At 44.5% G+C, this 11,655-nt stretch overlaps 1 long non-coding RNA gene across 1 annotated transcript in view; it reads left to right on the forward strand.

Annotated features, from left to right (window-relative positions):
- LOC137479714 (uncharacterized) overlaps positions 1-6,628 on the forward strand; it is a 263,044-nt gene extending 256,416 nt beyond the window's left edge. Inside the window, exon 8 of the long non-coding RNA XR_011002460.1 lies at positions 6,618-6,628. This is a non-coding gene — a long non-coding RNA (uncharacterized lncRNA). The remainder of the gene's footprint in view (positions 1-6,617) is intronic.
- Positions 6,629-11,655: the final 5,027 nt, after the last annotated feature.

An 11,655-nucleotide genomic window follows, 5' to 3' on the forward strand; every position in this document is an offset into this window, starting at 1 on the left:
TTCAGCAACACCTCCCCTCCTGCAAAGTCCTGAGGTAAAAGAGGGTTGTTGAGGCTGTGTCATTGAGCACAGAGATGGTGAGACAGGCCAGGGTCAGGGTAATTTGTGCACCTCAGCTTCTGCTCCTTCCACTCATGTGTGCCAAGGTACCTGTGTGCTGAAAAGCTGTGAGGAGCAAACTCTGTATTTTCCACTCATGCTTTTTGCCGTAGGATTTACACTGATTACATGTTTGTATTGGCCAAACATAGATATATTGTTTTTATTAGCTCAAAAAAATCAAAGGAAAGATGGAGAAATATGTTTAATCATTTCAGAATACTTTGAAGGTGGTTATTTCAGAAGCAAATCTAAGCAGGGTGTGTCCTGGCAGGGAGACTTCTGGCAACATCGAGACACAGGGATGCTTTGCCACAGAAGGGACCCCGTGCCTGGTGTTCCAAGGTCCTGCAAATTCGAGTTCTACCCCTGCAGGGACGCAGGTATGGCTCCTGCCCTTAGTTTTGGGGTGGGATTTGGTCACACAGGTGCTAGAGAGGTGAAGAATCCGCACTGAGCGTTGGGAAGGGCTCAGGGTGGGGTTGGCAGATCTCAGGTGGCTGTGGTCAGGTGGGGTTGGTCTCTTTCTCCAGGTAGCACTGACAGAACCAGAGGACACAGCCTTAAGCTGTGTCAAGGGAAATAGAGGTTGGCCCCTGAGTTTAGGAAGGACTTTGAGATGCTTGAGCACATCCAGAGGAGGGCAAGGAGGCTGGAGAGGGGCTGGGAACACAAACCCTGTGAGGAACCACTGAGGGAGCTGGGGGTGCTCAGCCTGGAGAAGAGGAGACTCAGGGGTGACCTCATCACTCTCTGCAGCTCCTGAAAGGTGGCTGTGCTCAGCTGGGGCTGGGCTCTTTCTCCAGGAACTGACAGCACCAGAGGACACAGCCTGGAGCTGCACCAAGGGAAATACAGGTTGGATATTAGGAAAAAGTTTCTCATGGAATGAAAAAGTACTGGAATAGAGTGATAAAGTTCAGGCGTGGCTGCCCGGGGAGGTGGTGCAGTCCCCATCCCTGGGTGTGTTTAACAAAGCCTGGATGTGGCACTGGCTGCCAGGGTTTAGGTGAGGAGTTGGGGCTGGGTTGGACTCGATGATCTTGAGGGTCTCTTCCAAGCCAGTGATTCTGTGAATTCTGGGAATTTTGTGTCTGCATGAGCCCACGGGAAAGGCAGAGAGGCTGGAACATGCAGGAGACACGGCTGGGATGGCTCTGCAGCAGCCACCAGAGTTTCTGGGATCTGTGCCCGGATCTGGGGTGAGAATCGTGCCCTCATCGAGCGGCGCCGCTGGGAAGTGCTGAGAGCAGCCCTGTTTCCTGCACAACCCTGCGAAAGGAAACAGATTGCCTCGGGCAAGACATTTAGAGGGTCCTACACTTCTCTTTGTGCTTTTACAGCGCCTGCTCTCGCTGTCGGTGAAACGCTGCCTCGCCAGGATGGAGGCGGGCAGGGATACGCTGTGCGCTGAGCACACCTGCCGGCAGCTGGAAGCGCTGCTCGGAGTCCTCCTCCCGGGGGAAATTCGGGGCATCAGGAGGATCAGTGAGCATCCAGATATTGCTGCTTGTCTGCTTTGTGTCACACAGTCCCAGAATGGCTTGGCTTGGAAGGGGCCTTAAAGCCCATCTAATTCCAGCCCCCGGGCACGGGCAATAAATGATTCCATTGCTGGGTACTTGCTGCTTCGCGGCTTCTTTTTCCTGCCTCTGTCGAGGTCGGGATTGAAGCGCTAGAGACAGTATTCTGTGTCCTATATCACAAGTCCTGAGTTCTACAGCATTCTACTAACCAGCTACAAAATGGATAACTAGCTTTCTTTACAAGGCTAAACTAACTAATTAAGTGTCGTAGGTTGATAAGGAAGTGATTTCTTGGGACTGACTTGACACTAACTAACTAACTAACTAACTAACTAACTAACTTTCTTTTAAGGCTAAACTACCTAATGAAGAAATGACACCTAAATTATTTTCACTTTTAACCCAATAACTGATCACTCAAAGTCCACAATGTGGGCTTTTCTGTCCAATTACAAAATAACACCTGAACCCATGAAGAAGAAGAAGAGAGAAGCCTCCACCCTAAAACCTCCATCTTGCTCTATATCTATCGCTATATTCTAAAACCCCAAACTCTTAAGTTTTTCACCCTGTGACACCACACACTTCCACTCAAACTCCACACCCATAATCCCAGTGCTATCAATCAATTTTGGAAGCCTTCTCCACGGCTTCAGGTGGACGTGACCCCCTCTCCTTGGGAATCAGAGTCTTGTCAGCACAGAAAGTCTAAAACGCTCAGCATCCAGAACTCCAACAGGTACTGGCACAGCTCTGTGCAGAGGGGATTCCCAATCTCAGGAAGTATCACAGAATCATGGAATAGCATCAGAAAATGGTTTGGCTTGGAAGGCACCATCCAATCACCCACCTTCCGCCATCCCAGGGTGCTCCAAGCCCCGTCCCCCTGGCCTTGGACATTTCCAGCCACAGCCATTGCCCAATACCCTCATACAGCTGTTTACAGCCGTTAAATACATTTCTAGAAATTAGATATGGCCAAGGGTTGCTAAAATTGAGGTTTCTGAGCTCCAAACCCACAGGTTTTAGAGTTTCTGTGCACGTTTCCCAGTGATTTCCATAGGCCTGGTCCTCCCACCTGTTTAAAATAAGCCTTAAGACTATTCACCTTGCAGCACTCTATGTTTAGACACTTATTTTTACGATTTTTATTTCAGTTTTAATGTATTCCCTTTTTCTGGAAATCAAAAGAAAGCTTGCTAGGAAAATAATTTAAATTTCCTTTCCCCCCCCATTTTTCCATGTTGATTACTCACAGGCATCTCTTATTCTTCTGCAAGTTCTCTGAGTCATGGATCCTTCCCTAACCACCACTGCCATGCACACCCAGCACAGGCCCCAGAGCTGAACAAAAGGATTTTTCAATCAAATTACATTTTCAAATAAATTTTCAAACCCTAATTTATCTTTTCATTAGGTAAACAGTTGAGACAATAAGCAGAAGTCTTGTGGCAGCCAATTCCTGCAAATAGTCACTCATTCTAGTTCAGTTCTTTGCTACATGTAAACCAATGTGTTGATTTTTAAGTATCCTCAAGAAAATTTGATCTCATTTTAATTGGAGAAAAAATTGGTCAATAATTGTTATTATATGATCAGTTTGCCTTAAATTTTGTCTTCTGGATAGATTTTAATATATCTGTACAGCTTAAACTGGTTTTCTGAAAGGGGAAAATATTATAATTCATTTTGGGGATTATAAAAGGGGTAATTCTCTTGAAACTGGTCTTTAATACAGCTAATAGCTCTTGGCTTCACCTCGAGATGCTTAACAAGCCCATCATTAACTGTGGCTAATGAAAAATTAATTAAACTTTTTATAATCTAATACCAGATGACAAATCATTATAAATCATGCCCTCGGTTATTCATGTCACTAAAGCAAATAAATGAGTTGGAAAGTTCACATATATGTATAAAACTGTAAACAAATATACAATGAATCATGCTGGCTGTCAATAATTACTGTTATCAGTAGCTTTTAAAATTTCTATTTCAGATTCCCGGAATTGTCACTAAGGTATGACCCTGCATGTAATTTTTGGAAGACTTAATAAGAAACATTAACATTTCACATGGTCAGGGACTCCTGGCATCTGCACCAGGATGAGCCACACCAGCCTGGAAGGGAATTAGCAAAACTGAGGAGATTTAGAAGGAGGAGGGCAGAATTATTGCAAAGCCTGGAAGGACATCATTTAGAAAAAAACCCTATCGTACTGGATTTGAAACTCTTGCAATAAAACCAGGGAACTATTGTTTTTTCTTTCTGTTTGGAATTTGCCTGAGTGACTCAATGAAGGAACAGCAGCAAGAGCAATTAATTGTGCCTGCAAACCAGTTTAAATGCCTCAGATGTGCAGGATTAACGGGGGAAAACGCTGAGCGCTCCAAGAGCCTTTCACAGGACAGGTCAGAATCCATTTGTAACCCCAGTGGCTATTTCCAGGATACCAGGATTAGCTCACAACCCCCAAAACCTGCCCATCCATGACTCACATCAGCTGGAGCTCCTGAGGGGAAGCAGTGCCAGGGTTGACACGACCCCAGCCCTTCAGAGCAGCCGGATATTCCCGTGTGGAATTAGGGCAGCCCAGGTGGGCTGAGCTGGGTGAGGAGCAGCACTGTGGGTGCTCCAGGAGCAGGAGGGAGGTGTGGAGGGGGAGTGGGGCAGGACAGGAGCACGTCAGGAGCTCCTGTCCAGCTCCAGGCCCCATCCATCAGCTCCCAGCTCTTCCCTTTCAAGGCTGCACACGCAGAACCTTTTGTAGGATGAGAGGAGAGGCTTTCTTTGAAGTAACTCCTGCTCTGGGTGTGCTGTGCTCCCTGTCCTTTATCTAGCTGCTCTTTCAGGCTGTCCAACCCACATCTGCTCTTCCTCAGGGCCACAGGACCCGACCTTGTCTCTGTGGTTCCTTTGTTCTCCTCGCCTTCCCCTCCCATCAGCTCTGCGCGTCCCCTCCGGGCTGTGCCCAGCCCCAGTTCCACTCCTGGCTCAGCTTGAGCATCTCCACAGATCTATAAATACCCCTGGGCAAGGCAGAGCTCAGCAGCACATCCACACCCCGTGGAATTGCCTTCCTCGTGTCCCCTTTGTCCTGCTTTTGGGGTGCATTTGTGCTTGGGGACAAAAGCCCTTTTTGGTGAACCTATTAAAGCCCCCAAAGTTGCTGATGTACTCCAAAAATTACTGCAGCCCAACACAAACATATTTTCTGCCTCTCCCTCTCACTTGCAAAAGCCCAAATTGATTTATTTTCAAACTCAAGCATCAGTTTGCCAAGTGCAGGAATATGTAATGCAGCAATTATGGGCATTCCCCAAAAGCTGCTTTTATGTATTTATGAAGAAAGCTCCCATGGGTAACACTTCATCTCAAATATTTGACTTGGAAATGCTTTTATTTTTCTAAGTTCTTTTCAGATGTCTCTTCTGAAAGCTGATGTGATATTTTTCATCTCCTGTAACATTTCTTTGAAAGGCCACATTCTGTAGCCATGGTTTTGCCATGCAGGACTTTTAGGCAGAGAACCAACTTTAATGGTGACATGAGAAGTTATTTTACAAAAGAGAATCACAGCACCACATTCTTTTTTTCCTCCAAAAACCACATTTAAACTGATTTTTTTTTTGGATCATCTGTAATTCAGACGTAATGAAAATGTAATTAATTTCCATCACAAAGTTTCAGTTCTGATGCAGACTATGGTCCCGGGGATATAATCCAGAAATTGCTTCCAGCATGTGAAATGTGCAATTATAAAAAGGAAATATTTAACTCCCACTATGCTCTTGGGATCACAATGTCAATTAAAGATCTCAAAAAAATTAATTGTTTCATCAAGTGGAAACACCTGAGGAGGGTCCATGGCCAAGGTGCTCTGCCAGGGCTGCCAGGGGTGCAGAGCTGGCTTTAGGAGGAAGCTGGGGATGATATTTATAAGACATGAAGGCTGGGATCTGCTTTAGGATCAAAATATTGAGCATAAAATGAATAATCATCCTGTTATGACAAAAATAAATGACAGTGACACTCCGTTGATGGAATGTCAGTGGAAAATCAGAGTGTCCTGCATATGAGCACTTCACCAAGGGCTGCTCAGCAGCTCTCACCTGCAAGAATTGAGCTCAGGGGTAAATTTACCTCAAGAATTGAGCTCAGGGATAAATTTACCTCAAGAATTGAGCTCAGGGGTAAATTTACCTCAAGAATTGCCCTCAGGGTACAAAAGAAGGGCTGTCCCTGTGCTCACTGTGCCACAGGAGGTGTCACTGCTGCCTGGCTGTGGCTCTGAGAAGGAAAAAAAAACAGATTTCTTTGTGATTCCCGGCTGCCTTTAATATTCCTTCAAGTGTTTGGGACAATCCTGAGGACGCCCCTGAAACGAAATGAAAATAAAAATGGAATTTCTTTTCCTTCAGAGCCTTTCCACAGAGCTGGAGCTGCTCAGTGCGGGCTGGGGCCATAATTCATGGGAATTTCCAGCAGGACATGTAGGAACTCTCATTTTCTCTGGCAGATTTCTTCTGGAGCCAGCATTACCAAGCCATGATTAGATCAGATGACACCATGGGAAGTTTCAGAGGGAGAAAAAGCCGGAGCAGGGACGCTGCAGAGCTGGAATGTTCTGTCCTCACTGAAGGGCCTTCACTCCCTGGGATCCTGTGAAAGGCACCAGCTCAATAATTTGGATTTGACAAGCCCTAACAGCAGCCACTGCCTGATGAAGGTCAATAATTTGGATTTTAATACCTAGCAGCATTCTCTGCCTGGATGCTTGATCACAGTGTGATCATTTCTTGTCAGCCCCTTGCTCTGCAGCAGGATCTGTGGGGTTGCATTCCTCAGGCTGAAACAGAGATATTTGTATTTACTGAAACCACGCACCTTTGTATTTATCTCTGCATTTGTCCATTTTACTCCCTTTCCAAGGCAGGGTTTCCACTGACTAACACCACAGGAAATTCAGGATGAGCCAGAGTCAGTGCCAGTTAAAAGCAGAGCTGAGAATTCATCTGCTTCAGTTCCAGGGCTCTTTTATGGAAATCAGGGCTCTAACCAGGAACCTTTTGTTGTCACTTTGTGAGAGGTGGTGTGGCAGGATAAATTGAGGCATTAATTGCAAACCCACCAGTGGGATCTCGGGATATGGATATGATGTGTGGGAATGCATGGGAAGTTGAAGGAATGGGATGTGCAGAGGCTGCCACAGTGAAAAAATATTGAATATGAAAGGTGAGAACTGAGGAATTGAAAAGAAAAAGATGATTTTAAAGAAAAGACAACTGTCATCTGCAAAAAAAAGGGGAAATAGCAATTATAGTTAAATGCTGGATATTCCATATTATTCCAAACATTAGTTACAGAAATTAAATTTCTGTAAATTAAATTTCATTGTATTCTGCAAAACATGGGGATTTTATGGGCTTCCTATCCCTAACTCCTGGTATTTAACATGAGCCCCAACAGGTGGAGTGGCAGGAAAAGGACAACTGGGAAGGGATGATCCAGAGGGGCTTCAGATGCTGTTAAAGGGGTCTTGCCCCTTGGGAGCTCAGATCCTCAAATTCTCAGATTAATTTGGATTTATTTAACACTTTCAAATGGATTGTGATGAAGTAATACAAATAGAAGGAGTTTATGAAAATTTGTGGCAGAAATACTGAAAATATTGGCTTTTCCAGCAGAGCAGAGGGGGAGAAATCACTGTTGGATCTTGTGCAGCTCTGGCAGCAACTTTGATGGTGATGTAACCTTAAAAAAGCACTGAACTGGGCTGTCAAATAACCTGAGCAGCAATGTATATATATATAAATATATCTGAAGTGTTACACAAAGGAGGAATTTTAATATATTACAGAAACTGGTAACATGAAGGCAAGAAATCTGTTAATTAGCATGTCTGCCATACATCTTTTTGAACAGTCACCTTAAGAAGAACTGAAGACAGTGTTAGCAATGATTGATACAAAATAATTAGCTTGTTTTCAGGGCTTAAATAGTCATTACTTTCCTGTGAAGTCCCTAATTAAGCTAATCCTAGTTTATAATACATTAGCAACAACTATTTATATAGAAGCTACTTCTTAGGGGCTAAAAATAACATTCAAGTTTTGAAATGCTCAAAATGATCTGCAAAATTGTAGAGCTCGGGACAGGAACAATACAGACTGAAAAAATTATGTAAGAGCTTGATTTATTCCTCACTGCCCACATGAAATTCTCTCACCTGAAGGCTGCAGATACAACTGTTTAAAGGCTTTCATGAAACAATTTTCTCCTTTCTCCTCTCAAAGCCCATGACAGGCTGTTACCACAATTTTCTCAGGAGGTCCTGTTGCAGCACTGCCCAATTATTTCCTAAAAAGTGTAAAGATTTTTCTCCCTGACTCACAGTGTAAGAGATGAAGGAGTAATTTTCAGTTTGATGTTCCACTTCAATCAAAGGAAAAGAACTGATAAAATGAAGTTGACACAAAACAAAGCACAAAAGTCTGCGCTGTTGGACAAAATGGGCTTTGACCTTCGTCCACATACAAAAAAAAAAAAAAAAAAGAACTCTAAAAAGGTAGAAAAAGATACAAAATGAGGAAGATCCCTATCTTGCAGTTGCTGGTTTTTCCCAAGTGGACAGAATTATGGCTTTCCTTGACTTTTTGCCTTGCTTGATCATCTACCTGTGGTCACTTGGAGGCAATATTTAGGTACAAAGCCCCCAAGTCACGCAGGAAGGAGATTACCTGATGAAATTATCTGAGGTGGGAAAATCCAGACTGATGTGGAAGACAAAGGACTCCCATCCTGGCCAAAAGGAATAATTTAATGGAAAAAATTAAACAGTCAATGAATCCTACAAAAGATCAAAATGAAGCAGGAAACCTGGATCTCCCCATGGCTTGGATTTACAAGGATGGAATTCCAATTCTATATGAAGACAGAGCTGAACTTCTCACTTAAGTAATTTGTAGAAGCTTTTTTATCAGCTTAGGCTCAAAACCTGAGTGAGGTAACCAGAGTGAGAAAGAAAGTGCCTGAGATCCACCTGAAGTGCCCGGAGCCATGAACCACAGGGCTCCCTCCACCTCTCTTCCCACTGAAATGTGTGCTGGCTGCATCACATCATGGAATATCCTCTCTGTTCCCCCTGTTCTCCCCTGTACAGGATCAATAATTCATCCACTTTTCTTACATGGGCTGTTTCATACGTTGTAAGAGGTAAAATATACACAGTGTGCGTAAGGGAGGGAGATTTCCTGCAGGAGATATTTGCAGAGCTGTAAAGCCTAAGGCAGAGTGCAGGGATGTGTCTCCCTCAGGTGTGACAAACAACTCCTTTTCAGACCCACTTTGAATTTTTTTTCTGCATGAGAGGTGCAAAAAACCACTCCATAAACAATTTGTTGAGGCAAATATCAGTGAGTCCCTGATTTTAACCCATACAAAAAAGAAAACAAATTCACCAAAAAGAATTTGTGACAAAGTCCTGCAAAAATGTGATCTTGTATTCAGAGCAGAGGCAACATGTACACAAAATACCTCCTTTTTTTGTGTTTTTTGCCTCTGAATTGAGAGTCCAAACTCCTGATTCTGTCCTCGAGCAAGATTTTGGTAGCACTGCCCAAGGCAGTGTGTCCAAGCCTCCATTGTCACCCTGCTGAAGGCTAGGACAGGCCCTTTAAATTCAGAAATCCTTAATGCACACATGTACAGGCTCAGACTGATTTTTACATGAGCGCCTTTAAGTTGGAAAAGATTAAGTGGAATTAAACATGGATGCCTCTTTAACAGAGCCCTCTCCCAGAAGAGATCCCTTTTTTCAGCACTCACTCCAAAGACTCCTTTAGCAGTGTTAGATTTGACTGCAGATGACAAGCTGTACACAGGAACCAGACATTTTTGTCCCTATCATCACTTATTAACTGTTGTTATTGTCGCTGACAACGTCGTGATAATAACAGGGATCCTCTCAACAGCTGGCTAGAAGCTGTAGGAGTTTCTGACACTCAGAAGTGTCTCAGTAGAAGTGACAGATGAAGGCATGCTCAGAAGCCATTTATCCTGGGAAAAGAATATGAAAGCCATCTGAGCTGCCTGAGACCTTGGGGGGGTCTTTGCTAACCCTCAGGATTTGTTGTAGAGGTTGAAAAGCAGCAGCATTTTCTTTTTTGCAAGGTATCACCTGTAAAGCACTCCCTAGTGCCAACATGCTGCAGCTCATCCAGGAAAATCACTCACAGGGAATCATGGTGTTGCAGTGAACACGGTGAGGGCAGCTGTGGATGAGTGGGAAAAAGCAGGAAAAGCAGCTGTTGGCTGATTCAGCATGGAGGGGATGTGCTAAGATGTTGATTTCCTTCAGCTCTTGTGAGGTGTGAGGTTCTTCTGAGAGGGGTTTGGCTGCTGAAAGTGCCTGCTCTCCAGGCCTGGAGAGTGGATAATGCCTTCAGCTTCCCAGATTTTTGTGTCATGGGGATCTGAGCCTTTCTGGCACCACCTCACCCGCAGTGCAAAGAGCTGGACCCTGTGTCCTCACCCACGTGCACTTCTCCAAACTCTGGTCCACCAGAGATCTACCAGCCAAAGCCTGAGGATCCCTCACCACCTGCAGCTCAGATTTTGATGGGATTCACAAAGGGATCAAAGCTGCGATGAGTTGAAAATTATGGATGTAGGCTGAAATCACCCTGAATCCAGTAAACCTACACCCATAAGACTTCAAACAAAGGATTTAAAAATACAAGTTCTTGACAAGTCCAGCCCCACGTGTTCCTCACAGATGGGTGGGAAAACAGCACAGCCTGAGCAGCCCTGAGTTGTGCCCGTGCCCTGGTGGGTTGGGAGGGACCCCAGCAAGCCTTGGAATGCCAAGATGTGGCCAAAGGAATTTTGTGTTGGGTGGTTTGCAGCTCAGCCTTCAGGAGGTGTTTGGACAACTCTCCCAGTCACATGTTGGGGTTCATGGGATGGTGCTGTGCAGAGCCAGGAGCTGGATTTGGTGATCCTTGTGTGCCCCTGCCAATCCAGGGAATTCTGAGCCTATGAACTGTTGAGAGCTCCCTTGCCAAGGGAAATAGAGGTTGGATATTAGGAAAAAGTTTTTCACAGAAAGGGTGATAAAGTTCTGGCATGGCTGCCTGGGGAGGTGGTGCAGTCACCATCCCTGGATGTGTTTAACAAAGCCTGGATGTGGCACTGGGTGCCAGGGTTTAGTTGAGGTGCTGGGGCTGGGTTGGACTTGATGATCTTGAAGGTCTCTTCCAACCTGGTCATTCTGTGATTCTGTGAATTCTGTGAAGGCCACCAAGGCCACCCTGGGGTGCCCAATGCCCTGATTATCCATCACTGACCTCCAAGGCTGGCACTGCCCCTGCTCCACCAGCTGCAGGAAATCCTCCCTGCTGTCCAAGGAAATAAATCTTTGCACCTTCTCCAGCCGTAAACGAATGATTCTGAGTGATCAAAATAAAATGGCTTAGGCAATGTGTTATCTGAAGTTGGAAGAGGCAGGTTGCAGCTGTGACAAACCAAAGGCAGGGGGAGCATTATTAGCCAGGCTGTGTCTCCCAGGATTAGAGGTAGGAGATCTAATATATAGAAGGACCCAAGGGTGAGATTATCTCGGGATAATACACCCTGTAGGTTTTGAAACTGCAGCCAAAGCAATCAAACCTGTTACCATAGCATTCGTTTTAACGCGCAGATAAATTTGTAGCTCTTGTTTATATAGCTCATCCTCTGGAGGCACTAATATGATTCCCTTTAAAACTCAAGTTAATGAGAAAATAATAGAGCATTGTGGATATAAGAAACATTTTTTCCCACTGTCGCTGTCATCATCTTTTATACAGTCAGACTGATCTTTGAAAGTATAAGTTGGATTTATTTTATATACCACAAAACCTTTAAAAACCTTTCTTTAAACTGAGCTTTCTGATTCCAGCCTAAAGCCAGAAATACTCACTGTCTAAACATATTTATAAATCAGTATATCACCTGTAAATCTTACCTTATCCCTAATAGGAAATTTAA

This window comes from Anomalospiza imberbis, chromosome 10 (assembly GCF_031753505.1).
Source record: "Anomalospiza imberbis isolate Cuckoo-Finch-1a 21T00152 chromosome 10, ASM3175350v1, whole genome shotgun sequence".
Lineage (NCBI taxonomy): Eukaryota > Metazoa > Chordata > Aves > Passeriformes > Viduidae > Anomalospiza > Anomalospiza imberbis.